This window comes from Equus quagga, chromosome 11 (genome assembly GCF_021613505.1).
Source record: "Equus quagga isolate Etosha38 chromosome 11, UCLA_HA_Equagga_1.0, whole genome shotgun sequence".
NCBI classification, from domain to species: domain Eukaryota; kingdom Metazoa; phylum Chordata; class Mammalia; order Perissodactyla; family Equidae; genus Equus; species Equus quagga.
Genome location: NC_060277.1, coordinates 46,538,457 through 46,543,999, shown reverse-complemented (window position 1 = coordinate 46,543,999; position 5,543 = coordinate 46,538,457). Strand labels below are relative to the sequence as shown.

At 38.8% G+C, this 5,543-nt stretch overlaps 1 pseudogene; it reads right to left on the bottom strand.

The window, feature by feature from the left end:
- Positions 1 to 3,755: 3,755 nt before the first annotated feature.
- On the bottom strand, positions 3,756 to 4,412 carry LOC124247173 (acyl-protein thioesterase 1-like; annotated as a pseudogene).
- Between the last annotated feature and the right edge of the window lie 1,131 nt (positions 4,413 to 5,543).

Sequence of the window (5,543 nt, the reverse complement as noted above, 5' to 3'; positions counted from 1 at the left end):
TGAGTGATGAGAATCAGACTGCATCCCTCCATTCTTGTTCGGTTCTTCGAGGGTCTCTATCCCAAGACCTGGGTGCCTACCATGCCTGGGGACCAGGGGGCCTGAGGCTGGAAGGAACCAACCTTGACCCAGAAAGCTCAGGCTCGAGTAGAACTGGGAGTAAGCCAAGAGGGGAGCGCGGGCCGCATGAGTCTCTAGGTTATCCAGGGGAATTTTCTTGTAATGCCGTTAAAAAAAAGGCAAGGTGTGTTAGGGTGCAAATGTATTACGGCCCAGTGAAGAGTCATATTCATTTTGTATATAATTTTCCTCAGAGTTCTAGAAGCCAGGATATTTAAGAACCTCTTTCTCTGAAAAGCAATGGGTAGCTCAATCTTTAACGGCTTCAGTTTTTTCTTTGGTAAAAGGAGAGGGTCAGAATAAATGATCTTCCAGCGCTAGAACACTTGAAGTTTCAAGGAATAGAGGAGCAGTCAGATCATAGCCGAAAGAGGTGTCTGACACAACGAGGACTAAAGCTTTCCACGCCCCAACTTCCTTTTCGGTTAAATAGGATTGCTACTTTCTACCCTATCATCTCTGCCTATGATACTACAAAAGAGAGTGTGTGGGATTGATTTGGTGATTTCATGTATCCATCAACTAGCCATACATTTAATCGCAGTGTTTTATTTCTAATTGTTATTTTCCTTATCAGAAAGATTTGCTACAGTAATTGTTTTTGACCATACTTATATTCAGAAGCTTCTTAGGCCTGGTCTTTGAATTATCTAGAATCAGTTGTTTTATTAGAGAACATTTTATTGGCATCACAGAGTTCTTTAAAAACATTCCTTGCATTTAAATAACACTTTTCACTGTGAATTCTATAATCCATAAATAATTAACTCTCCAACATCTGAGAAGAAGGTGTATTTTACAAAAGTCACTCTCTCGAATTAACTGAGGCCCATTACAATTAGAGTGCTTTATGTGAGACAAAAACAGTTTAGCAACAGGCCTGGGAACCAAACAAGACGCCGAAGAAGAAACAAAAATGGTAATACCACAGAACCTTATTATAATGTACTTCTTATTACATAAATTTAGATATATTCCCTGTTATTCCTGTTTCTGTAATATGATACCTACGGATAGGACAGCTGTTGTAAATATAGGGAGTAACCTGGAAAGAGTGTGTGGGCTCTTCGCCCAAGCCGCCGTTACAGAGGGATTACAATATCCTCCGGTGCTGGTAAAGTTCACATTTCTCTGCCATGTTTACTGCTCTTATGAACGGAGCCCCAGTCAGCTGGGGGAGCCATTTTCTATAGTCATATGCAATTCCAGGAGTACTGGGAAGAACCTATGTTTCCACATAAATGGTAGCCAAAACATTAAGTTTTTCAGTCCTTTTTAATCATTTGTAAACTTAGGTTTTATTGGAAAAAAAAGCATGTTAAAAAAACACATAGAAAAAAACTCTTTTGCTTTAATTTTCCTTGTAAGAAAGCACAGTTGTGCAGTCACTCTGCACACAATTGGTAAAATTAAGAATGAGGGGGCCAGCCCCGTGGCCAAGTGGTTAAGTTCTCGTGCACCACTGCGGCGGCCCAGGGTTTCCCCGGTTTGGATCCTGGGCGCGGACATGGCACCACTCATCATGCCATGCTGAGGCGGCGTCCCACGTGCCACAACTAGAAGGACCCACAACTAAAAATATATAGCTATGTACCAGGGGGCTTTGGGGAGAAAAAGGAAAAATAAAATCTTAAAAAAAAAAAAAAGAATGAGTGTGATTCACAAACTAAAGGACTAAAACCTGTAGATTTCTGTTACGTAGGTGAGAATACTGTCAGTCAAAATCAAGTTTTTCTTGCCCAAGCAAGTTTAGTCACAATAAGCTCTAATCATTTTAAAATACAATTGTAGTACTCTGATCTAATGTCATTGAGATTTCAACTACAGAAAATGCAGGAAATACCTAATAGCACATACACCATTTCAAATGTTTTACTGTCATGAGAAAAAAGAAAGTCTAATAGAAAAAAGATGTAGCTATATTATAGTTTGTGATGTTATGTAAATGATCCTGTATTTCTTAACACAGAAAGCACATTACTGCTATGTAAAATAAGTTCCAATTTTTTTTTTTAGTTGAAAATCTAAACATGCCTGGTTCTCATGTGTTTCTGTATGAGGGGAAGACCTTTGACCTTTTGGGGTTCTAATTTGAGAATTTCAAACACGAGGAGAAAGTCTCCCAGGGTGGCCGACCTAAGAGTTCAGAAGCAAATGTAAACAGCTGAATCCTTGGGATGGCCAGCCCCTAGGGCAAGAGAGAGTTGACGTTTTACCTGCATGCTACAGTGAGGACACAACTTGAATGAGTGCCACTGGAGATGAGGCAAAACTTTACCTCTACCCATCTTAGGTTTTCAGCTGGGACTCTAACAAGAGGGCAGATTAACAAAAGTGGAACAGTTTATTAACACATGCAGCGTGCATCACGCAGGAGAAACCTAAAATGAAGAGTGACTGAAGGCAGCAGCTTAGAACTGTGGTCTGTATAGCATCTTCAGCAAAGAACAGTAGATTTGTGGAGAAACGACAGGATGAAGAAAAGCTGTTTTAGGCTTTCAAAGGCAGCAAACTGGGGAGGTAAATATATGGGAAGAAACTAATGGAGTAAGGTTTGTTTGTAGATTCCTCTGGTCCTCAAACCTGCATATTTTGGGGTGACATCTCCTGCTTTCCTTCATTAGAGCTTACACCTGGCTCTAAGGATTCCCTGCTACAGGTTATTGGCATTTGAATATTGTATTAATAGATATAACGGGTACATGAGTCATCTCATTAGAATGTTTTAAAGAGAGGTACCCTTATTTGTTCTATTCTTTAGTTTGTGCAAAAGCCCCATCCTCTAAGGGACTCCACAAAAGGTCTAGAGCTCTACCGAGCACAATTTTTTTTTTAAGGAAGCACTATTACTCTTTATTACCACTTAAAAGCATTATCCTTATTATTAGGAATAATATAATACCACCTCATTCTTATTATGTATTACAATCATTACACATATATGAATACATATATAAGAATACAGATACTGCATGGTGACCAATTTTGGAATTAATCCATAGACTAAGTCACAGCATGCATAAATCATTTATATCTTAACTGCTTATTTATACTTGAATGAGTTTTCATTAAGCATACTAATAATTTTTAAATGATGTAATAAAAAATCTGGTTGTGGTATTTTATTTTGCTGAATTACATTTGGGAAAAAGAAACTAGCTGTTTCACCTATTTTAACACTAGTACATTCTGGATCATGTGATACAATGCTTGTAAAGAAACTTAAAAGATAATAAATTTCCCAGGAGGAGACATTATTTAGTCTGTGTCATTGGTGTGTATTTGCAAAACTTTTTTTTGTTTTTTAAAGATTTTATTTTTTTCCTTTTTCTCCCCAAAGCCCCCTGGTACATAGTTGTATATTCTTCGTTGTGGGTCCTTCTAGTTGTGGCATGTGGGACACTGCCTCAGCATGGTTTGATGAGCAGTGCCATGTCCGTGCCCAGGATTCGAACCAACAAAACACTGGGCCGCCTGCAGCGGAGCATGGGAACTTAACCACTCAGCCTTGGGGCCAGCACCACAAAATGTTTTAACACTACAAACGTTAGAAGTTTCGACACTGGGCACCAGAAGAGGTTTATACTCCACTACAGTGATGCTGGTGTACTTCTACACCAGGCTTCTGAGTGATGTCAATCAACTGGAGGTAGGAGTTTATCATTTATCAGTTCCTGGGGACGTGAACTGTGCATCATGCCTTCATAGGTTTTGAAGGTTACATTGGCTGGATTTACCAATGTCTTTAGCTTTTCAACAGTGAGAGAACCAACCATTCGGGGAACTAAAGGGTCGCAATCTCCATGGCACTGGAGAATAGAAACATCTCTATTAATGCCACTGATAGGACCCTGGGGAACCCATCTCCGTGGAAGCCCGCAGCTGAGTGCAGTGATGCCTGCCGGTTTCTGCTGTGTGGTAAGAGCAGTGTATAGAGATAGTGCTCCTCCCTGAGAAAAATCCTCCCAGCTAATTCTGTTTGAAGAAATACCTTTCTTCACTCCTGCTTTATCAGAGCTTTAACGTTTTCTGCCCTCTGTTTAATTCCAGGTTCATCCTCCTGTAAATCTGGTAAGTACACAATAATACCAAACCAAGAAGGCATAGCTATGTTACATTTAATGTAACAGCCATAACTGGCACATGTGGTAGGTATATTTGATATGTGACTTTCTGATACCGGCAAAGACTTCTGCCCACCCACGCCCTGTTGTCTCCCAATCTACGAAGGAAAGCACCACAGTGGTGGCCCTTTGGGTGGCAACCTCAATGGCAGGTAGTGTGGCAGACATCTTGTTGACGTGTCCAAAGCACAAAGGAGAGTGGCGCCTGCCACAGCCCCTCTAAAGAGCCTAATTTAAAAATCAAGGATCTAAACTAGTGGTTTTCAGTCTTTATCCCATATTAAAATGACCTGAGAGAACTTTAAAAAAACAGTCTTGCCTGGGCCAAGAGTTGATCACTTAATTAGTCTGGGTTATAGCACCAAGATTTTTTGCCCCAAGATCTCCAGCTGATTCTAATTTCAACCAAGGTTGAGAACCACTTGTCTAGAATAAGGTTATGAAATTTTTGCTTGCATCAAAATCAGCGGGAGGGCTTGTTAAAGCAGGGCCCCACCGCAGAGCCTCTGATTCAGTAAGTCTGAAGAGGAGCTCAATAATTTGCATTTCTAACAAGTTTCCAGAAGATGCTGACGCTGATGGTCAAGTGACCACACTTTTGAGAACAACTGGTCCAGAGCAACACCAACAGAAATATAATGTGAGCCACGTATATAATTTAAAGTTTTCCAGGTAGCTGCATTTTTTTAAAAAGTAAAACAGGTGAAATTTTATTTTAATAATATATTTTATTTAACCTAATATATCCAAAATATTATGTCAATATGTTATTAATATAAAAATTATTAATGAGATGCTTTACTTTCTTTTTTTTTGTAGTAAGTCTTTGAAATCTAGTGTGTATTTTACACTTACAGCACATCTCAATTTAGGCACCAAATTTTTATCAGAAATACTTGTTCTGTACTTAAATTTTATAAAATTTATGGCTGAAATAGTAGATTCATAGACCCAAGTTGTTGCAAACATACTTAGAAGTTTTCCAATAACTAAATTCAGTATCTGTTTTATATTTAAATTAAAATTTCAAAAAATTTAAAATCAAGTGCCTCATTTGCACTGGCCACGTTTCAAGCACTCAATAGCTACATGTGGCCAGTGGCTTTTGAATTAGAGAGCACAAATCTAATCCAATGCATTTGAGTCCTTCATTAAATGTTTTAAGTGATTGAAGAAGGTCAAATATACACATGTATATTTCTGTGATAGTTGCATAGGGGTTGCTACAGTACTTTCAGAGTAACTCAAGTTATATACGTAAATCAGGCACACTACTATATATACTTTGAACTTTTAAAG